Genomic DNA, 25,079 nt, shown 5'->3' on the forward strand with positions numbered 1-25,079 from the left:
ATGTTATTCTTCCCTAAAGATAGATCATTATGTTCTCTGAGAAATTCTCTAAAGTGTTTTCAAAAAGGAAAAAGATCTTTTAAAAAGACCGATTATTCTATAGAATAATATAAATGAATCATTCTTCATCACTGGAGAGGAAGTTATATTGATTTGCTTTTTCCTCTTAGAATTCCACCCTATTGCCAGAAATGGGCTGGTTTCCCTTTGTTGTGCAAAATGACTGTGTCCTTGAGGAATGTTTGGAGGGTCTTGGCAACCAGGAATCATCCAGAAGCATATCTGGTGTCAGCTCAGTTGTGTTGTCAACATTTCATTTGTAAGTAAAACCCATATATCCCAAGGAAAGAGGAAACTTTTCCAGATAAATTTTCTTCTGGAAATCTTTATCCCTATGATCTCAGAAAATTTCTCCAGAAGGTCAGGTTTTACCATCTAAAGTTCATTTTATTTAGCTTTTTTTTTTTAATGTTTGTTTATTTTTGAGAGAGAGAGAGCATCAGCAGGGGAGGGGCAGGGAGAGAGAGGGAGACAGAAGATCTGAAGTGGGCTCCGAGCTGTCAACGCAGAGCCCGATGCAGGGTTTGAACCCAGGAACCACGGAATCATAACCTGAACTGAAGTTGGCACTTAACCAACTGAGCCACCCAGGCACCCCAAGAGTTAATTTTATTAAAAAGCTGAGTCTTCGTAAAGTATAAGTGACATCAGATGACACCCACAAACAAAGCATTATGACATCAGCAGAACCAACAACCTGCCATGACATACTAATAAGAAAAGGAGTTACAGAATTCCTTACAACACTCCTCACAGTAAAATCAACATCTGGTCCCTTGGGTTATATGTATGTTAAAAAGGATCTTCATGGGAGGGATAAGTCAGTACCAACTATATCTTTCCTGAGAAATATTAAATAGTATATGCTTACTATCTTTTTCATTTTTTCTTTGATATATAACAGAAAGATCCTGATGTACTCAGGAACTAAAACAATGACTTTCAGATGGGGTGAAGTGTATAGTATTTCCAGGGAGCATGAAATCTTTTTATCTAAAACATTTCATTATACAGTGTTTGAAGACTAGGCTCACATATCATTTCTTTACAGCGTGGGACTTAGTATCAGATAGGCAAAAGGCAAACTATCTGACAATACCAAAAGTGGAGGAGGAGGTGAAGCTCTCATAAACTCTATAGGAGTGAAATGGGTACAATCCCTTTGGAAAACAGTTCAACGATAATAAAATTAAGATTTCCCATACCCTTAATGAAACTTTTTAATGGCACCATTTGCAATAAAAGATACAACAGGCATATTAAACCAATGCAAATGTTTAACGTTGTTGGAATCCTGATTCAAACCAACTGTAAAGAACATATTTTTAAGACAACTGGAGAAATTTAAACATAAAACGTATTTGATAATTTTTGATTTCCACGTCAATTACAAATGACCATCATGTTCAAGGAGGTGATTCTCCCTCATCTCACAAACTACCCTCACCTCCACCTCCCTGGAAGACAAAAGAAAAGAGGACATACACAAGCTATGTATGTGCCTGAGGTCTTACCTACCAAGGCAAAGGCAGAGCCTGTGATACAGAGGACTAAAAGCAGCTGGACTTTCTGGCAGAAAAAGGGAGGAAATATGGGAAACCAGAGTCTAGTAACTTGAAGAACCTACAAAGTGATCACTGGGCAAATACTGCAATATTGATAATATAATCTGACTTATGAATGTTTGAGTTCTAGTGATGCACTAAACTGGAGACTTAGGAGAAGTCCTATGAGAATATGCTTGTTGGAGTGTGAAGAGGTAGAATTGAGAAGTTTTCACTTGAGTCTGTGTCTCCACAGATGGTTTGTTCATAGTCTCCTACTGCCTGACCTCATCAAAGAAATGTAGGTAGTTCAGTAATCGTTAGCTTGTTAATTGGATATTGGAAAAGACACCAGGCTATGAATCCAATGCTTATAGTCTTATCCTACCTCTGTCATTAGTGAGCTTGGTCAGGGCTCTTAATCTCTTTGGGCTTATTTATCAGTAAAATGAGCAAGTCTGGCTGCATAATCTTGAAGGTTTCTTCCAGATTTCAAATTCCACGTACCTACTAGAGAAAATAAAAAAATTTAAATGATATATCCAAAATACTATCTTAAAAAGTCTAAGATAAAATGCAATGGGAATGCTGTACTATTTTGAGTTAAAAAATCATGTTTATAAATATGTTAGGAATGAATTTGACTTCACTGCAATTTATATAGACATACTGGGGGCCTTAGTTAACAATTTTAAAATGCTAGCGTAATCCAGTTGAGCTACAAATGGGATTTAATAAAGTAGCAAAAATTCCATATTCACAATTTAGAGTGATACTTTAAGATAATTATTTTTAACATTTATTTATTATTGAGAGACAGAGAGAGACAGATCACGAGCAGGGGAGGGGCAGAGAGAGGAGGAGACAGAATCTGAAGCAGGCTCCAGGCTCTGAGCTGTCAGCACAGAGCCCTACGTGGGGCTCGTACTCACAGGGCTCGAACTCACAGGGCTCAAACTCACAAGGGCTCAAACTCACAAGCCACGAGATCATGACCTGAGTCAAAGTTGGATGCTTAACTGCCTGAGCCACCCAGGCGTCCCCGAGTGATAATTTAAGATAAGCATAACCCTGGGTGGCTCAGGCGGTTAAGCGTCTGACTCTTGATTTCAGCTCATGTCATGATCACAGGGTCATGGGATCAAGCCCTGTGTTGGGCTCCATGCTGAGCCTCTGCTCCTCTCCCCTGCTCATGCTCACTCTTGCTCTCTCTCAAAAATTAAACATAAAAATAAATGAAGTTTCCTTTTAAAAAAAGTGTAACCCAAACTAGTCATTTCATGTGAAATCTGTTAATAAAGGACAAAGAAAATTAGCAAAATAACAAATGGTTTATATGTATGACCTAATATGTATGACTTATTCTACATGTCAAAAATAGTTGATTCACATACATATTTGGTTTGTAAACAAAATTGTGAATCAAGAGAACTTCGTTTTCACTTTCTCCCCTTTACCTGTCCTTCTAGCTAGAATTCTTTTCCCCATGTCTACATTCCTTGAGCACATTCCTTGTTTGCTTCTCCCCTAAACCTCTTATCAAACATGTTCTTAGCAAGTTATCCTATTTTTTTTTCCTTTTTGTCCATGGACCCACTCCACAGAAAAATGTGCATACCTGTGAAATTTTGTATTTCAGGGAGTTACCTGACCTTCACAAGAACTTCATCCAATAGCAGAGGTGTATAAACCTCAAGGTAAGAACACCTCTACTGAAGAGGTAACTGTCATGATAGATAGCAGCTCAATCTCTTGACCTTTCAAAACCAGTTTATCCTTTATGTAGATATAATTTCATAGCACTTGCTTTCTTTTGTTCACTTGTGTATTTTCCTATCTTTCTGAAAAGCAGGGTCCTGTGTGAAAAGCTCCAGATTGGGAACCAGAGGAGTTGTATGCTTGCCTTCATCCTTCCCAGGGGTGATACTGAAGTTACTTTACAACAGATGTGGCACAGGTGTGGCAAAGGTTCCAACCCTGCAGAACAGAAGCTGCTCAATGCTGGGGCAGGAGCCTGGATATTCCCTACCCGGTGGACCAGGTATCTGAAATTAGATTATAGGAAGATCTGGGGTGATTCAGAGGATTGAAGGATTGATTGGGGGTTTGAGGGAAGTGGCTATTTACTAACCACTACTGAAGTATTTCAGTGTTTTATTTTTTAGGGGGGTGGGTGATAGAAGTGTTCTAAAACTGGATTGTGATGATGGTTACCCAAGTGTATAAATTTACTCAACATTTTGAGCAATTATGTGTGAAGTTTATGGTATACAAATTATACCCTAAAGAACTTTTTATTTCTATTTTTATTGGTTTTTTTAAAAGTAATCTCTATACCCAATGTGGGGCTCAAACTCATGACCCAAAGATCAAGAGTCGCGGGCTCTTCCAATTGACCCAGCCAGGCATCCCCTCCCCCTCCCCCATAAAGCTATTTTTTAAAAAACAAAAGCACTTCAAGATTTTAATATATCCATACCAGTAAGTCATGGTTGGTCTTTGGACTGGTCTCCCACTAATGATATGAGATTGAAGGCTGGGTAGGTATCTCCTCGGTCTGGACTTTTCCATCTGTAAAATGGGGAGTCAATTATTTTTTCAAAACTTTCCAGATAAATGATTTTCCTTGTAAAAAATTCCATAACTGTGTCATCATAATTCATATCTCCCTCTTTTCACCTGCTCATAAGGCCATCATTGCCCAAAAACATATTTATCCTTTCTCTGCTGCTTAGGATGGATGGCAGCCCTACTGATTTTGTCCTTGCCAGATAGTTCTTTTTCATTCTATGACCTTCCCTCCTGCCTAACTTTCTCATCCCTTTTTTATGCCCCCTTTTGCCTGATCTCTGTTTACCATGTGTCAGAAAAGGCTCTAGACTAGGAATCAGAAGGCCTACATTTGAATCCTAACTCGGCTACTTCTTAGTTTCATGACCTGGAATCGGTCATTTAAACTTTTCTGGACCTTGTTTCATCATCTGTAAAATAGGGACAAAAATGCCAACACGTGGTTTGTGGTGGAGTCTAGGTGAGATCATTAATGTGAAGAAGCTTTGTGAACTGCATATCACCATCCAGTTGACAGGCAATACCTACTTTTTCTTCTGACTTACTCCAAGTTCTCTCTCCAGTGGGCAGATGACATGTTGGCTAGAGATAAGAAGTGGGGTGTGTGTGGCAGTGACTGAAAAATACCTATGACAAGATCCCCAAATTTCATACCCCTTGTGAACATAGAACAGTCTGGTCTTTGAACCAGACTGTGCTTTGAACTGAGCTTGCCATAAGCAAAGTTTCAAGTTTGGGATGTTGCCTTTCCCAGCCCCACCCAGTGTCCTTCCCCACATGTGGCATCCTTCCAGACCTGCCTTTATTAATAATAATGATGCCAGCTACTTGGGATTGAATATTTATATGTGCCATATAGGCAATGCAAGAGAGACTTGTATTTCTTGTATGATTTAATCTTTAAAACAGCACTATGAAATACATAAAACAATTCTCATTTTACAGGTAAGAAAACAGGCCTAGAGAGGCTAGGTAATAATTTGCCAAAGTCACATGCTTATCCATAGCAGAATCAGAATTCTACCTTGGGAACTCTAACTCTACAGATTGAATTCTTTAAAAAATCCTTCCAAATCTATTCTCTTAAGGACCCATATCAATGGAGTTTTATAATAAAAACTCTAATCAAATTGATTCATTTTATTTTTTTTTTAAATATTTTTTTTATTAAATTTTTTTTTTAATGTTTATTCTTGAGACAGAGAGACAGAGCATGAACAGGGGAGGGGCAGAGAGAGAGGGAGACACAGAATCTGAAACGGGCTCCAGGCTCCGAGCTGTCAGCACAGAGCCCGACATGGGGCTCGAACTCACAGACCGTGAGATCATGACCTGAGCCGAAGTCGGCCACTCAACCGACTGAGCCACCCAGGTGCCCCCAAATTGATTCATTTTAAACTATGAAATTTAATAGGCAATGTGGATTTTACATTTTACCAAGAATATCTGATGCCCCCAAATATATCTAATTGTGACTTTTCAGACAGTTTGACAAAATAAAAAAAATTGTGGTAATTTTGTCCAAAAAGCATATATTGAATGCCAGGCACTGGGGATCTAAAAATGAGTAAGAAGCAGTCCCCATACTCACATTGCTTACAATCAGGAAAACAGATGAAAGGATTTTGATAGAATATGGAAAAAGCGACTTACTTGCTATCATGGGATCATAAGTGGGGGGCACTTGTCCTTGTCTAGGAGCTTAAGACCACTTTCTGGAAGAACTAAGGACCTCGCAGAGGTGAAAACAGTAAAAGAGAGGCATTCTGGGCAGAGGGAGCAGGAACCATGTAATTGGTGTTGAAAGGGAATGACAAGTTTGATATTGCCCAGTTAAAATTGATGGAAGGAGGTGGGAGACAAGAGGCAGGCAAAACATGGCCTTGGAAGGCTTTGTTGGTTCATGAAGAGATTGGACTTTATCTTAGAAACCATTTGCCAAATGTGAGATGTTTTCAAATGGGAAGTAGTAAGACCAGATTTGTGTTTTGCCCTGACTTCTCTGGTGAGTGAACAGATTTAGTCAGGTAAGAGCAGAAAAGAAAAATCATAAAAGGAGGCTATTGTAAGTGTTTGACAAGTGGAGGATGTGGGCTTGGACTAGGGCATGTAGAGAAATAAAAGGAAGAGCTCTTGAGATATTTAGGCAGGGTAACAGATAGGACTAAGATTTGTTGTATGAAGGGGACAAGGAAAGAGTTAAGTGCCAGGTTTTTTGACTAGAAAATATGGGAATTGGTAGATACAGAAGAAATGGAAGTAGAAGGGGAAGAAAAAAATAATTCATTTGGACATGCTTCAGGATTTTAAATTAACTATAGGACATCTGTCATGCCTTTTTCTAGGGAAATTGTAAAATATATCTCAAATGAATTCACTAGAAAATCCTCAGAACAGAGGCTCAGCTGATATGGAGGGCTCTTTTTCTGTCAGTCTTTGTGGTGAGCAAAATGGCTACTAGTCTACAGACTCATCCTACCGGCTAACTAGCCCTAGTGGATAGTTCTAGCAGCAAATATCTGGGAGGGCCTCCAATCAGCTTAGCTCTCATCAGCTCTATCTCTCAACAAATCAGTGATGAGAGAGGTGAAGTACTCTTATTGGTTAGGCCTGGGCTGACTCTCCTAGCATGGGGGGAGGGGGGCAGTCCGCCCCACTCAAATCACATGTGATGAGCTCTCCCATAAGAAAGAAGCTTCTCATACTAGAATGAGGGGCGATGACAAAAGAAATGCCAGAGACACAAAAGGACAGAAGTCACTACCACAATTAAATGGAATATATTCAGCAGATAATCTTACATCACAGACTTAAGCTGGGAGAAGGTAGGGAGAAGCTTTCATTTAAGTGAAGTTTTAGATTGTGATATAACATTAGATGGCCTGAAAATTATAATGACTGATACAAGCTTGTTCTTGTGACAGAGGAATTGGAGAAGTTCTAGCTCTTTCCTGAGATTTCATCAAAGAAAGCTCATGGGGCAGTTTTGAAAGTAGAGTGGGAAACTGCACCACATGGAGTACAGCTCATTAAGTAAAATGATTATATTTGAAACTATGAAAATAAAGAGATTACCCCAAGAGAGAGTTTAGGAAGAAGATGTTGCTGAGGTCAGAGACTAGGGGAGCACTAACATTTAAGGAGAGAGTGGCCTAAAAGCCAAAGAGTCTTGAATAGGGAGTAAGTAATCAGTAATATAAATTCATCCAAGAGGACTTATAAAAATTAAAAAAAAAAAAAAAAGTTCAACTGAACTGGCAATGTGGAGTATATCACTGATAGTCATCAGATTACTTTTCATTGGAATGAATTGTTGAGTGAACTGGTAAGGGAAGATATGGAGACATCAAGAGTCTTAGCTGAGAAGAGAAAGAAGGAGATGAGACTATACTCGAGATAAATGCCAGGTCAAGAGGGAAAGTTTTGGGGGAAAGTTTTGTTTCTTGTTTGTTATCAGAAAGAGATTTGAGCAATTTCATAGGCTAAAGATAGTCAATAGAGTGGGAAATATTTGAAAATGTTACCAACTGAAGAAGGAGGGCAATGTTGGTCATAATTATTTGATTTGATGTTGAGGAAGGCTCCTAATAGCTTCTTAAATCATAATATCATAGGACTGGGGGAAATATAATCTTATGATTATAGGGTATATGAAATCACAGGGTAAATATAGTACATCCTCTTAGAGCATGAATTTTACTGTTGGGTAAATTATTTAAAACAGAATGTTCTTCAGACTCTGGGGATTTGAAGGTACACTTAGAATTACTTATGTGAAAATTTAGAGAATCATTAGGTAAATATTACACTTTATTCTGTTGCTGGCTCTGTTTGCTTAATTGGCTTTATCAAATGAAATGAAAAATGAACAGAGTTTAAAATTATCAGAGAAGCCAACTTTGAAGGGGATCTTCTGGCAAAAAGAAGATGGTTTGAGCAACAAAACAATTAAGGACTGTAATAAACTGAAGCACATAATTGTATACATGGAAATATACATGTGTATGTTTGTGTGTCATAAAATTTAAATTCATAACAATACTTAAAAAAAACCCTCATTGGTCATCTTTAGAGTTTGCTAGGTCACCAACTCATTGGGGAAAAAGGGGAAAGATTAGCATTTTCCTGCCTTGTCTATATAAATTGTATTTCAAGGTGACCCAATAATTGATGAAAGGGAATTCTTTACAGAAGAATTACAGATATTGTACATGGAAGCTATGAAAAAAAAGAAAAAGAATAATTGTGCTAGCCCTAGTGAAATAATGGAACATGGCATCAATCATTAATGGGTGCCAAAGGAATCAGTTTGAACAAAACTTAAGGGGAACTTTTGTTATGGATGGAACTTTATTATGGATGGATCATACTGATATACCTGAATGAATTGATCAATTTTAATGTCAGTAATAGTGGGACAACCAGATAGTATATGCCTCTTGAAGATGATACAATAGGAAGTAATGTGAAGTGGTCTTGCCAAAAAAAAAAAAAAAAAATCTTATCAAGACTCTATATCTCATGCTCTGTTTATAGGAAATAAGGATGAGAGAGGTGCAAAATAGAGGAATTTATTAAAATGCATCATGAGGCTGCAAATAGCTAAAGTCAGATTATAGAAAATTCTAAGGACAAATGATATAATTTCTTCAATAAATAACAAAAAGAGAAGTGGAAGAAAACTCACAGAATGAAAGATAAGAGGATATTAAATAAATGTAGTTTTATAAACTTGTGTAGAACCTGATCCAAACAAACTATAAACAGACATTTTTTTTCCAATATATGAAATTTATTGTCAAAATGGTTTCCATACAACACCCAGTGCTCATCCCAAAAGGTGCCCTCCTCAATACCCATCACCCACCCTCCCCTCCCTCCCACCCCTCCATCCACCCTCAGTTTTAAACAGACATTTTTGAGACAATAGAAAATTAAAACAGATTGGGGGTGCCTGGGTGGCTCAGTTGGCTAAGTGTCCTACTCTTGGTTTTGGCTCAGGTCATGATCTCACAGCTGTGGGTTTGAGCCCCACATTAGGCTCCGTCCTGATAGCATGGAGCCTGATTGGAATTTTCTCTCTGCACCCCCCTGCCCACCCCACCCTCAAAATAAATAAACAAACAAACAAACTTAAAAAAAACAACACAGACTGGATATTCATTTTTAAAAAAGAGTAGAGAAGAAATGATAGATATGGAAGACATAAAAATATTCATATATATAAATATATAGCCATAATTGATGACTTCTGAAGAAAAGCAAAAAATGGAACAAAAAATATTTTAAAATATGTAGTACAATAAAGAATATATATTTTGCCTCTGTTCCTGGTTCCTGACACAAAGCTCCTAAGTCCCTTGGAATTTTCTCAGTGATAGAGCATCATATGTTAACTCTTGACAGGCCCCTGTATATATTCAGGATGGCAGCTGATGGGCAAAAAGATCAAGCCTTGATTAGGAGCCTAGAATGTCAGTCCAACTCTCCAAACCCCCAGAGAGGTGAGAGGCACTGAATATTGAGTTAGTAATTGAACATGCCTGCATGATGATATCTCCATAAAAACCCCCGAAACAGAGTTTTTTGGGTTTATGAACACATTCCTGTGCTAGGAGGACAATTGTTTAAAGAGACTGAATAAATGTAAGACCTAGAGTTAGATATGGCAGGAATGTTGGGACTATCAGAGCAGGAATTTTTTTTAATATTAAATACCAAAAACTTTAAAGGAAAAAGTATACAACGTGCAAGAACAGATGGGTAATTAAGCAAAGAGATGAAAATTTTAAGAAAGAATCAAAAAGAAATGTTAATGATCAAAAACACTGTAACAAATGAAGAATGTTTTTGAGGAGCCCATGAGAAGACTGAACATGGCTGAGGAAAGAACTTCTGAGCTTGAGGATATGACAGTAGAAACTTACTTCCCAAACTGAAAAGCAAAGAGAAAAAAAAGACTAAAAAGAAACCAGTACAGAATATCCTAGAACTGTGGGACAACTACAAAAGGTGTAGCGTATAAGTAATAGGAACACCAGAAGAAAAAGGAAGAAAGAAAGGAACAGAAGCAATACTGAAGCAGGAATGGCTAAGAACGTCTCCAAATTAATGTTAGACACCAAACCACAGGTCCAGGAAACTCAGAGAATACCAAGCAGGGTAAATGCCAAAAAAACAAAAACAAAAAAATTTAAGTGTAGGCATAACATATTCAAACTGCAGAAAATCAAAGATAAAGGAAAACATCTTAAAAGAAGCCACAAGGGGAAGACAGCCTATAAAGGAACAAAAAAAAGCATTATATTCAACTTCTCAGAAACCATACAAGCAAGAAGAGAATGGGCTGAAATATTTAAATTGTTGAGAGGGAAAAACGACCAAACTACAATTCTGTATCTTGTGAAATTATCCTTCAAAAGGGAAAGAGAAACAAAGACTTTCTCAGACAAAAGGGAATCTATTGCCAGTAGACCTGCCTGGCAAGAAATGTTAAATGAAGTTCTTCAGAGAGAAAGAAAATGATATAGATCAAAAACTTGTAACTACGTAAAGAAGACATGGAAGGAATAAGTGAAGGTAAATGTAAACTTTCATTTTTGTTTTTCTTAGTTGATCTAAAAGATAAGTTTGTTCAAACTAATAATGGCAACAATGTATTCAATTATGTATGTGCATATATATTTATACAAACTGATGTATAGGTGAAATGAATGACAGCAATGATACAAAGGGTGGAAAGGGTGAGTTAGGATTATTTTGTTATTATAAATTAACTTGCACTACTCTTGATTCAGTATAGTGTTATTTGAAAGTGGACTTGGATTAGTTGTAAATGTGCAAACTGTAGGATAATCACTAAAAAACTACACACACACACACACACACACACACACACTCTGCTTAGGAAGGAAAGAAAATGGAATCCTATAAAATGCTCAGTTAAAACCATAAAGGCATAAACAAGGGAAACAAAAATAGGAACAAAGAATGGAAACAAGTAGAAAACAGTGAAAAAATATGGTGGACCTTAATCCAACTCTTATCAACAATCACTTTAAATAAGACAGAGATTATCAAGGTGGATCAAAAAACAGGATACAACTATATGCTATGTACAACAAACATACTTTAAATATAAAGACACTTATAGATTAAACGGAAATGAATAGAGAAAGATATGTTAACACGAATCGGAAGAAAGCTGGAGTAACTGTTTAATTCTAAACAGAGCAAATTTCAGAGTAAGGAAACTTATCAGGGATAAAAAAGGGTATTACATAATGATAAAAGGATCGATACTTCAGGAGAACATAAAAATCCTTAATGTGTATGCACTTTAAAATAGCGTCAAAATATGTGAAGCAAAAACTGATAGAACTGCAAGGAGAAATAGATGAATTCACTATTTGAGATTTCAACACCCCTCCCTTAGAAATGGACAAATCCAGCAGGCAGAAAATAATTAAGAATATAGTTGAATTCAACATAACCACCAATCAACTGGATGAATTAACATTTATAGACTATCTCATCCAACAACAGCTAAATACATATTCTTCTCAAATTCACATGGAACATTCACCAAGAGAGACCATGTACTTGGCCTTAAACCACACCTTAACAAATTTGAAAGAATGGAAGTCATACAGTGTCTGATTTTAGACAACAATGGAATTAAACTAGGAACAAAAATGCTCCTAGGTGGCTCAGTCTGTTAAGAGTCCAACTCTTGATCTCAGCTCAGGTCATGATCTCATGGTTTGTGAGTTAGAGCCCTGAATCGGACTACTCACTGTCAGTGTGGAGCCTGCTTGGGATTCTTTCTCCCTCTCTGTCCCTCCCCCACCCATAAATGCACCCTTTCTCTCTCTTCCTCAAAATAAACTTAAAAAAAAAAACCTAGAAACAACATAAAGATACCTGGAAAATCTCAAAATAGTTGAAGATTAATCAACACAATTCTGAATAATGCATGGGTCAAAGAAGAAACTGCAAGATAAATGTTTACAATATTTTGAACTAAACAAAACTACAACTTACCAAAATTTATGGGATGCAGTGTAAGCAGTACTTAGAGAAATTTACAGCATCAAATACACATATTAGAAAAGAAAAAAGGGGGGCGCCTGGGTGACGCAGTCGGTTAAGCGTCTGACTTCAGCCAGGTCACGATCTCGCAGTCCGTGAGTTCGAGCCCCGCGTCGGGCTCTGGGCTGATGGCTCAGAGCCTGGAGCCTGTTTCCGATTCTGTGTCTCCCTCTCTCTCTGACCCTCCCCCGTTCATGCTCTGTCTCTCTCTGTCCCAAAAATAAATAAAAAAACGTTGAAAAAAAAATTTTTTTAAAAAAGAAAAGAAAAAAGGTCTAAATTCAATAAAATTTTCCACCTTTAGAAACTAGAAAAAGAAGAGTAAATTAAATCCAAGGTAAACAAAAGAAATAAATAATAAAAATTAGAGCAGAAATCAATGAAATTGAAAATAAGAAATAAAAAAAAAAAAAAAAAAAAAAAAAGAAAATAAGAAATCAATAAAATCAACAAAACCAAATATGGTTCTTTGATAAAATAAATAATATCAGTAAGCCTAAAGCCAGACTACCTAAGAAAAGAAACACATATTACTAATACCGTAAATGAAAGAAGGAACATCACTACAAATCCCATGCACATTAGAAGGAAAATAAAGGAATATTATTATGAACAACTCTGTACCCACAAATTTGAGGGCCAAGATGAAAGGGACCAATTTTTTGAAAGACATACTCTGCCAAAGCTCACCCAAGAAGTAATAGACATCTAAGTAGTCCTACATTGGGGCACCTGGGTGGCTCAGTTGGTTAAATGTTTGACTCTTGATTTTGGCTCAGGTCATGATCTCACAGACATGAGATCGAGCCCCACGTTGGGCTCTGCACTGGGTGTGGACCCTGATTAAGATTCTCTCTCCCTCTCCCCACTCGCACATGCTCTCTTTAAATAAGTATCATCCTCCATCTATTAAAGAAATGGAATCAATAATTAATAACCTTACAAAACTGAAAGCCCGGCCCAGATGGATTCACTGGTGAATTATACCATTTAAGAAATAAATTATACAGGGGCACCTGGGTGGCCCAATCGGTTAAGCGTCCCACTCTTGGTTTCAGCTCAGGTCATGATCTATAGTTTTGTGAGTTTGAGCCCCACATCGGGTTCTGTGCTGACAGCACAGAGCCTGCTTGGGATTCTCTCTCTGCTCTTCCTCTGCTTGCTTGCTCTCTCTCTTTCAAAATAAATAAATTTTTTTAAAAACCTTAAAAATAATAAAAAAAATAAAAAAGAAAGAAATTATACAAACTCTTTACAATGTTTCCTAGAAGATAGAAGCAGAGGGAATATGTCCTAACTCATTCTATGAGACCAACATTACCCTAATATCAAAACCAAACAAAGGTGTTACAAGAAAAGAAAACCAATATCTCTCGTGAATATAGATGCAAAAGTCCTCAACAAAATATTAGCATGTATAATCCAACAATATATAAAGAGTTATTCACCATGATTAAGTAGGAATTTTCCCAGGTTTGCAAGACTGTTAACATTCAAAATCAATGTAATCCATCATATCAATAGACTAAAAAAGAAAAATAACATGATCATATCAATAAATACAGAAAAAACACTTGACAAAATCCAACACCCATTCATGATAAAAAACTCTCATTAAACTAGGAATAGAGGGGAACTTTCTCAACTTGATAAAAATTATTCATAAAAAACCCATAGCTAGCGGACTTCAAGCCATATTACAAAGCTGTAATCATCAAGACAGTATGGTACTAGCACAAAAATGGACACTTGGATCAATGGGACAGAATAGAGAACCCAGAAATTGACCCACAAACGTATGGCCAACTAATCTTTGACAAAGCAGGAAAGGATATCCAATGGAATAAAGACAATCTCTTCAGCAAGTGGTGCTGGGAAAACTGGACAGCGACATGTAGAAAAATGAACCTGGACTACTTTCTTACACCATACTCAAAAATAAACTCAAAATGGATGAAAGACCTCAATGTAAGACAGGAAGCCATCAAAATCCTTGAGGAGAAAGCAGGCAAAAACCTCTTTGATCTTGGCAGCAGCAACTTCTTACTCAACACGTCTCCAGAGGCAAGGGAAACAAAACCAAAAATGAACTACTGGGACCTAATGAAAATAAAAAGCTTCTGCACAGCGAAGGAAACAATCAGCAAAACTAAAAGGCAACCAACGGAATAGGAGAAGATATTTGCAAATGACATATCAGATAAAGGGTTAGTATCTAAAATCTATAAAGAACTTATGAAACTCAACATCCAAAAAACAAATAATCCAGTGAAGAAGTGGGCAAAAGATATGAACAGACATTTCTCCAAAGAAGACATCCAAATGGCCAACCAACACATGAAAAAATGCTCAACATCACTCATCATCAGGGAAATACAAATCAAAACCACAATGAGATATCACCTCACACCTGTCAGAATGGCTAACATTAACAACTCAGGCCACAACAGATGTTGACGAGGATGCAGAGAAAGAGGATCTCTTTTGCACTGCTGGTGGGAATGCAGCCACTCTGGAAAACAGTATGGAGGTTCCTCAAAAAACTAAGAAGAACTACCCTACGACCCAGCAATTGCACTACTAGGTATTTATCCAAGGGATATAGGTATGCTGTTTCGAAGGGACATATGCACCCCAATGTTTGTAGCAGCACTATCAACAATAGCCAAAGTATGGAAAGAGCCCAAATGTCCACCGATGGATGAATGGATAAAGAAGATGTGGTATATATATACAATGGAGTCTTACTCAGCAATCAAAAAGAATGAAATCTTGCCATTTGCAACCACGTGAATGGAACTAGAGGGTATTATGCTAAGCGAAATTAGAGAAAGACATATCATATGACTTCACTCATGTCAGTACTTTAAGACACAGAACAGATGAACACAAGGGAAGGGAAGCAAAAATAATATAAAAACAGGAGGGGGACAAAACATAGGAGACTTCTAAATATGGAGAACAAACAGAGGGTTACTGGAGGGGTTGTGGGAGGGGGGATGGGCTAAATGGGTAACGGGCATTAAGGAATCTACTCCTGAAATCATTGTTGCACTATATGCTAACTAACTTGGATGTAAATTAAAAAATAAAATAAAATAAAAAACGCATAGCTCATATCATACTTAATGATGACTAATAAGAATCTTTCCTTCTAAGATCAGGAACAAGGCAAGGATGTCCTTCTTGTCATTGTTTTTTAGTGTCATACAGGAAGTCCTACTAATGCAATAAAACGAGTAAAGGAAATAAAAAATATATGGTTTGGGAAGGAAGAAACGAGTCTGTCTTTGTTCATGGATAAAATAATCATCTATATAGAAAACCCAAAAATAACTGACAAAACTCCTAGAACTAATTAGTGTTTATAGCAAGGTTGCAGGATACAAGGTTAATATGCAAAAATAGATGGCCTGTATACTAACAAAGAAGAAGTGGAATTTGAAATTAAAAACACATTATGATTTACATTAGCACCCCCCCAAAGAAATAATTATGTATAAATGTAATGAAACATAAGACCTATGTAAGGGAAACTACAAAACTGATGAAAGATAGGGACACCTGCTGGTTGAGTCAGTAGAGAATGCAATTCTTGATCTTGGGTTTATAAGTTTAAGTCCCATGTTGAGTGTAGAGATTAATTAAAAATTAAAAGTTCTAAAAATCTTTTTTAAAAACTGATGAAAGATATCAAAGAAATAATAAATGGAGAAATAGTCCATGTTCATAGATAAGAAGACTCAATATTGTCAAGATGTCACTTCATCCCAATTTGATTTACAGATCCAATGCAATCTCAATCAAAATCCCAGGTTATTTTGTGGTTATTGACAAACTGATTCTAAAGTTTATATGGAGAGGAAAAGATCCAGAATAGTTGTGTCACTATTGAAGGAGAACAAAATCAGAGAATTGATACAGCTCAACTTTAAGGCTTACTATAAAGCTACAGTAATCAATAGATAAATGGAACAGAATAAAGAGCCCAGAAATACATCCACATATAGTCAACAAATCTTTGACAAAGGAGCAAAGGCAATACAATGGAGTAAAGATAATCTTTTGAACAAATGGTTCTTGAATTAGACATCCACACAGAAAAAAGACTCAGATCTTACATCCTTTGCAAAAATTAACTCAAAATGGGTCATAAGCCTAAATCCAAAACACAAAGCTATAAATCTTCTAGAAGATAATACAGGAAAAATCTAGGTAACATTGGGTATGCAATGGCATTTTAAACATAACACTAAAGCCATGATCTACAAAATAAATAATTGATATGCTGAACTTCATTAAAACTTAAAACTCCTGTCTGCAAAAGATGATTTCAAGATAATGATAAGACAAGCCACAACATGGGAGAAAATGTTTGCAAAAGACACATCTGATAAAAACTTAACAGTCTTCCCAAATATACAAGGAACTCAACCATAAGAAAATGACAACTTAGATAAAAAATGGGCAGAAGACCTGAACAGACAGCTTACCAGAGAAGATATACAGATGGCAAGTAAGCATATGAAAAGATGTTCAACATCACATGCCATTAGAGAATTGCAAATTAAAACAATGACATGTCATAAACACCTATTAGAATACCCAAAATTTGAAATATTAACCATATCAAATGCTGGAGAGGATGTGGAGCAATGGGAACTTTCATTCACTGATGGCAGGAATACAAAATGGTAGAGTTGCTTTGGAAGACGGTTTGAGGTTTCTACAAAACTAAACTAATTCTTATATGATCCAGCAATAGTGCTCCTTGATATCTACCCAAAAGTGTTGAAAACTTAGGTCCACACAAAAACCTGCACATGGGTGTTTATAGCAGTTTTATTCTTAATTGCCATAACTTGGAAGCAACTGAGATGTTCTTCAGTGAGTAAATGAATAAACTGTGGTATATCCAAACACTGGAATATTATTGGAGCCCTAAAGAGAAATGAGCTATCAAGTCATGAAAAGACATGGAGGAAACAAGCACATATTATTAAGTGAAGGAAACTAATCTGAAAAGGCTACATACTGCATGCTTCCAACTATATGACATTCCGGAAAAGACAAAACTATGGGGACAGTTAAAAGATCAGTGGTTGCCAGAGTTAGGGGGAGGGAGGAATGAATAGGCAGAGCACAGAATCTTATTTTAGGGCAGAGAAACTATTGTGTATGATACTGCAGTGGTGAATACATATCGTTATACATTTATCTAACACCCATAGAGTGTCCAACACCAAGAATGAAACCTAATGTAAATTATTGACTTTGTGCGGTAATAATGTGTCAATATAGGTTCATTGATTTTAATAAATGTCCCATGTGGTACATTGTGTACAACTGTGTAAATGTACAATGTGGTGCAAGATGTCACTGAGGAAAGTATACATGTGTGGGGCCAGGTGTGTGTGTGGGAACTCTGTACTTTCTGCTAAGTTTTGCTGTGGACCCAAAGCTCCTCTAAAAAAATAAAATGTATTAGTTTAAAAATATCCCAGTTTTCTTTAAGTTAATATATAAACTTAATGTGATTTGAATAAAAATAATAATCTTTTCCCCTGGAACTATGTAGGTTGATCCTAAAGGGCATTCATGAGAAAATACACATGCAGGAATAGCTACACAAAGAGAAAAAGATAATAATGGCAGATTAGCCTTACCAGACACAATAAAACTTTAATTAAAAGTACATGGGGGAGCCTGGGTGGCTCAGTTGGTTAAGTGTCTGACTCTTGATTTCAGCTCAAGTCATGATCTCATGGTTCGTGAGATTAAGCCCCTCATGGAGCTCCGTGCTGAGTGTGGTGCTTGCTTGGGATTCTCTCTCCCTTTCTCTCTGCTTCTCCCCTGCATGCATGCACACTCATGCTTGCATTCTCAAAATAAATAAATAGACATTTTTTTTAAATGCGTGGTACTGGTATGTGAATAGGCAAATCAGTATAACAGAGTAGAAAATCCAGAAAGAGACCAAAATATGCATGAAAATTTAATATGTGAAAACTGGTATCTCAGTCCACCAGAGAAGAGATGGATGTTTTAATAAATGGTATTGAGATAACTAGACAGCCATTTGAAAAAACATAAATTGGATCTATTTCTCACAACATATATCATAATAATTTCCAAATGAATTGAAGATCTAAATGTAAAAAATGAAACTACATATTTACTAGAAGTAAAGCACCACGAGCAAAATCAAAAGACAAATGACAAAGTGGGAGAAAATATGGCAATCCTAGATGAAGAAATAATGTCCCTAATATCTAAATAACTTAAAAATAAAGGGAGATAAAAAGACCAAACACCTGACTGGCAAACGGTCAAAAGACATGAACGGACAGCTTACAGAAAAAAAAAGAGAAAGGACCTTCAATGCATGAGAAAGTGTTCACCTATACTCATAAGAAAAGAAACACAGGGGTGCCTGAGTGGCTCAGTTGGCTAAGCGTCTGACTTCAGCTCAGGTCATGATCTCGTGGTTCATGAGTTTGAGCCCCGCGTGGGGATCTGTGCTGACAGCTGGAGCCTGGAGCCTGCTTGGGATTCTTGTCTCCCTCTCTCCCTGCCCCTCCCCTGCTCATGCTCTGTCTCTCACAGATAAATAAACATTAAAAAAAAAAAAGAAAGAAAGAAAAGAAACACAAAGTAAAACTGCACTGAGATACCATTTCTCAGCTCTCAGATTGGTAGAAATTAAAATAGTGTGGGAAAACAGGCACTTTTATACATTGTGGTTGGGAATGAAAAATGGTACAACCTCTCTGGAGGGGAATTTGGCAATATCTAGCAACAGTAAACATGCATTTACCCTTTGTTCCAGCGTTCCTGCTTCAGAAAATTCACACTGATTTACCCCTCCACAAATACAACATAAAATTTCTACAAGGTTACTTGTGGAATTATTTATACTACAAAATTATTGGAACAATATAAGAGTCTATCCATAGTAGAACAGTTCATAAACTATGGTGCAATTACACAATGGAATACTGTGTAACTATAAAAATAATGAGAAAGATCGCTTTGTACATGGAATGATTAAGTGAAAAAATGCAAGGCATGGAAGAGGATACAGCATGCTATCCTATGCATATGAAAAAAGGAGGGAAAGACAAACACACACAAACATGCATACATACTCTAGCTCTACCCACTGATAGGGCATAGAACTAATGATAATCCAGTAACAATGAGCACAGGACTTGGTTTCAAGTATTATTCCTCACTAAAAGGAAGTTTGGGGCACGGAAAGCTCAAGCTTAGCCAAAAACATATCATTGTGACAAAAAGTAAGTGTACACATAATAATGGGGACATGTAAAAAGGAACTAGTATCCTATTTTGAAGGGGTTCCCACTTGTCATATTGGTATATTTTGGTTATAAAAAAGAATAATTATGGTAATGAATCATAAAATATTAGAAAAAATCCACAAATCATACCAGTGCTCCAAAAGAAAAGGGAAAGGGAAAACTTCTCTTTTACAGAAGAATGTTGGCTAATAAATGAGGAAGTAATGATCATTAGAAAATCACCATTTTGTAACTACCAGTGTAATAACTGATTCAGGCAAAGATCATCAATGGACACTAATACCATTAGATAAAATGTTGCTGAAGAAGAGGATAGTCACAAATGACCAACCCTTAGATTACTTATAAATTTCAAAGGGTAAGGCATATTCTTTGCTAATAGAGATATTTAGCTGATACTGCATGAACCAAACAGTATTACCAATGAAGAGACAAACTGATATTATATGCCTCCTAGTGGGATTTAATGGTAAATATACAGCATTCCTTATTTAGTGTTCTTTGACTAAAATTTTAACCTGAATCTAATCATGAGGAAACAATCAGTCAAATCCAGATTGTAAGACATTCATTAACACTGTTGGCCAGGGCTCTTAAAAAAATGTCAGCATAAAAAAAAAAAAAAAAAAAAAAGCGCGACAAGTGTAACAGAAGAGGATTGTGCAAGAATTAAAGAGTAAAATGATGAGGTGCCTAGCTGGCTTAGTAGAGCATGTAACTCTTAATCTCAAAGTCATGAGTTTGAGTCCCACATTGACTATAGAGTTTAAAGGAAGGTAGGAAGGAAGGAAGGGAGAAAGAAGAGTAAAAAGACAAAAAAAAAAAAAGGCAATAAGTAATCTTTAGTAAATGCTAGATTTAAAATAATGACAATTGGGGAAATTTTAATTTAACTGTATTGAAGTTACTTTATTGTACTCACTGTATTGTGGTTATATATGAGAATAGTCTTTAGGACACCTGGGTAAAGGTGTCAGGATTTCTGCAATTTTCAAATGGTCAGTCAAAATTACAAATTTTACACACACATATGTATATGTATTCTACATAAAGAGCTATAGCTACATAGAGAAATGTAGAGATAATTTTGATAGCTAATTTCATGTGTCATCTCAGCTAGTGTATATAGTACCCAGTTATTTAATCACATTCTAATGTTGCTGTAACAGTATTTTGTAGATGTGATAAACATGTACAATCCTGTTGACTTTATATAGAAGATATTATCCTTGATAATCTGAGTGGGACCCCATCTGATCACTTGAAGGCTTTTAAGAGCAAAAACTGAGGCTTTCCTCAAGAAGAAATCTTGCCTCAAGACTGTAGCATCAATTTCTACCTGAATATCTAGCTGCCAGTCTGCCCTATGGATTTCAAACTTGCCAGGCCCCATATTGCATGAGCCAATTTTTAAAAACAAACTTTATATGTATATAAAGACAGATAAAGCATATGTGGCAAATGTTAACTGATAAATCTAAGTAAAGAGTATACAGGTGTTCATTGTAGTATTACGTTTTCTGAAAGCTTGAAATTCTTATAAAAAATTGGGAAAAGTTAAAAATGTATTCTAATGAAATTTTTTGGAAAGGTAATACAGATCAATCAGCAGAGACACATAGCCTAATAACAATACTAGAATTTAAACATAAAGAAAAACTCCTATAGATATTGCCTTACAAAATTAAGAAGAATAAATCAGTTTGGCATCAGAATTCTCCATTCTGGCACTAAAAAACAGTAGATCAATATCTAAAAAACCCTTGCGGAAGAGAAAATGTGGCCCCAAATTTTAGAACCATTGAAGTAAAAACTCGTGGAATTTAGTTCTGAGAGCTCTTCAACCAACTGAAAGTTGAATGAAGAAGCTGTTGAGGTAAACAGGGTAGTGGTGAGCAATAAGTTTATTTACATTGTTAAGTTAATCAGTCCATTAGTTATTCACTGAGTACCTATTATGCACTAGCTCTGGTGATCAGCTGTAACCCAGAGGGACATGGTTCCTTCCTTCATGGTACTTATAGTGTATAGAGGGAGACAAGCTGATTGAACAAATACATAAACAATTACACTTTACCAATTGCTAGGAAGGAAACAAAGAGACTGGTATATAAAAAAATAATAGAGTTAGGCAGGGAGTGGTACCTCATTTGGATAGGGTAGCCACAGGAAATAACTGTGATTGATATTCAAGTTGGGACATGAAACCTGAGAAACAGTAAGCCACATGAAGAGCCAAGGGAAAAAGAATCCCCCATGTGGAGAGTACAGCCAGCCTAGATATAGAACTAAGGTCTGGTAGTATGAATGCTCTAAAGCAACCACACTCTTGTTTGTAGTAGAACATCCAGCTTCCATAGCAGTTAATGGAAAATGTTTCATTGGTTAGAAATAACTTGCCTATCCAATTATATCCTGATGGAAATTATTTACTTATAGTCACTTCAAATTTCCTATCAGGTTGATGCTAAATTATATGAAATAGCATTTACTGTTGGTAATGGCATGTAAGTAGTGAGACCAGAGATTAATATCTTAAAATACCCCACTGTAATATGATTTGATAATTTTATTTATTTAAAAAAATTTTTTTAATGTTTATTTTTGCGAGAGAGAGAGAGAGAGAGAGACAGAGCACTAGTGGGGAGGGGCAGAGAGAGAAAGAGACAGAATCCGAAGCAGGCTCCAGTCTTTGAGCTGTCAACACAGAGCCCTATGTATGGCTGGAACTCATGAACCATGAGATCATGACCTGAACTGAAGTTGGACACTCAACCTACTGAGCCACCCAGGTGCCCCTATATTTGATAATTTTAAATCAAAACATAAAATGATGGGATTTCTAGCATAAGAACTTTCCAATCATTTATTCCTGGGAAACTCATCATTTCATCTGTTAGTTCTATTCTCTGTTTTATACTTAGGAAACTTTATATTAAAAACAAATCTACTAGAGGTGCCTGGCTGGCTCAGTCAGAGGAGTGTCTGGCTCTTGATCTTGGGGTTGTGGGTTCAAGCCCCACATTGGATGTAGAGATGACTTAAATAAATAAGACTTAAATTGTTTCTACTATGAGACTACTATATGCTAAGTGCACTTAAACATATCATGTCATTTAATAATAAACTGGCAAGGCAGTTTATTCCCAATTTTGCTGCTGAGAAACTCAAAGAAATTAAATGACTTAGCCAAGGTCACACAGCAGGCATGTGGGATAGCAGGTAAATACGTGGTATAGCCAGTAGTCAATCCTATCTTTTCCCCTCCACCACACAACTTAAACTCAGTAAATATTTACAACTCTGCTATGCACAAGGCCCAAGACTGAGATTTATAGGTATTAAAAATATTGTCCAGTGTTCCACAGTCTGTAAGGGAAACAGACAAATGTAATTATAGAATTATATAGACACATATAATTACTTATGATCTAAGGCTAGTTATGATACATGCTGAAGTAGACATACAAATAAAAGCAAATGAAAGGAGATTGGGAGGGGATGATTTGAGATGGGTCTTAAGGGAGAGGTAGAGCTGTGAAAAAAGAAGGGAAAGCATAAGCATCTTTTAAAAACTTAATTTTCTAATCCAATGTAACAGCATACAGTGTTATATTAGTTTCCAGTGTACAGTATAGTGATTCAACATTCTATACATCATTGCTCATGATGAACGTACTCTTAATCCCCTTCACCTGTTTCACCCCTCCCTCCACCCACCTCCCCCCTGACAACCTATATTTAAGAGTGGTTTTTTGTCCTTTTTTTTTTTGTCTCTTTTTTTCTTGTTTGGTTGTTTTTTTCTTAAAATCCACATATGAGTGAAATTACATGGTATTTGTCTTTTTCTGACTGACTTATTTTACTTAGCATTATACCCTCTAGTTCTATTCGCATTGTTGCAAATGGCAAGATTTTGTTTTTTTATGACGGAGTAATATTCCGTGTGTGTGTGTGTGTGTGTGTGTGTGTGTGTGTGTGTGTGTGTATCTTTTTTCTTATCCATTCCTCTATCAATGAACACTTGGGTTTCTTCCATATCTTGGCTATCATAAATAATACTGCAATTAACATAGAGGGGCATAAAAAAAAGCATCTTTTCATGGAGACAGTAAAGTTGGAATGTTTATAAGTGATGATTAGGATGGCATGGCTGCTTGTGAAGTTAGAGACATAGGTTAGATATTGAAATACATATGATTTTGATTATGAAGCAAGACAGAATATGACTGCCGGACTGCAAGTGAGAGAGAAAGAGTAAAAAAGAGAAAATGTAGGATAAAGACTACAAGAAAGGCCTGGCTCTGGGCTGGCCCTCATAGTCGTGATCTGTTGACATCACAACTTTCAAGAAGATACGTGACCTGGGACTGCAATGATTACCCATGGAGCTTACTTTAGAGAGTGGACACCATGGCTGGGATCTCTAGGCAAAACTCACAAGTGCAGCCAACAATGGAGGTGCATTACAGTCTCAAGAAGCGTTTGAAACAGATCCCACTTGGTTTGAGTTTCCACAGAAACATTTTTAGTCTCATTAAGAACATTTTGGCAATATTCAGGCATGGTGTTTGGGTCCCAGTCAAGCAGGAAGTCCAGGTTTACACCATAATTGGTAAGGGAATTGAATTAGAATCAGGACCTTGTGGCAAATGTAAAGTCAGACCAATAAAGCATGGAGTCAGAGATTAAGAGTCAAGGTGTAATTCCATCAATATATCCCAGACTCATGAGATATTAGCTTGGGAGCAGCAAAATTCGTTCTAGTCACCAGGAAGTAATGGAGATGAAGTTTTTAAAATACATTATTTAACCAGAATTGGACCAGGGACTCAGCATGACTCAGCTAGAGCTAAAGATTCTTGTGCCAGCCGCTGGTGGGAGGTAATGTTAGAAATATAGGTTGGATTCAGACTGTGGTTGGCCTTGAAAACTATTTATTTTATATGTATGGGGAGTGATATCAAATATATTTCAAAATCATCTGGAAGTGAAAGAAAGTGGCTTTGTTTTTCATTAGTCCATAATAATAGAAGAAAGAGTCCAGAAGCAGACCCACACATACACAGTAACTTGATTTACAACAAAGGCAACTGTGCAGTGCAGCAGAAGAAATAATGGCCTTTTCAGTCAATGATACTGGGTCAATTAGACATTAATGTGCAAAAAAAGAAATCTTGACCTGTGCCTAATACCATATATAAATATCAATTCTAGATGGATTGTAATTCTAAATGTGAATGGAAACAAGAGAATAGCTTCAGAACCTTGGGGGTAATTGAAATTTCTTAACACAGTATTAACCTTAAAGGAAAAACATAATATGGGTTATATTAAAATTAAGAACTTTTGTTCATAAGAATCCAACTTTAAGACAGTGAAAGGCAAACCACAGACTGAGAGAAGATATTTTCAGTACTTACAGCAAAAACGATGCATATACAGAAAATACAAAGAAGACAGGCAACTCAGTAGAAACTGGGCAAAAGAA

At 36.5% G+C, this 25,079-nt stretch overlaps 1 long non-coding RNA gene across 1 annotated transcript in view; it reads left to right on the forward strand.

Annotated features, from left to right (window-relative positions):
* Nucleotides 1-25,079, forward strand: part of LOC131495080 (uncharacterized) — a 54,578-nt gene that overhangs the window by 987 nt on the left and 28,512 nt on the right. Inside the window, exons 2-4 of the long non-coding RNA XR_009253745.1 lie at nt 171-319; nt 3,244-3,301; nt 3,457-3,645. This is a non-coding gene — a long non-coding RNA (uncharacterized LOC131495080). The remainder of the gene's footprint in view (nt 1-170; nt 320-3,243; nt 3,302-3,456; nt 3,646-25,079) is intronic.

This window comes from Neofelis nebulosa, chromosome 14, assembly GCF_028018385.1.
Source record: "Neofelis nebulosa isolate mNeoNeb1 chromosome 14, mNeoNeb1.pri, whole genome shotgun sequence".
Lineage (NCBI taxonomy): Eukaryota > Metazoa > Chordata > Mammalia > Carnivora > Felidae > Neofelis > Neofelis nebulosa.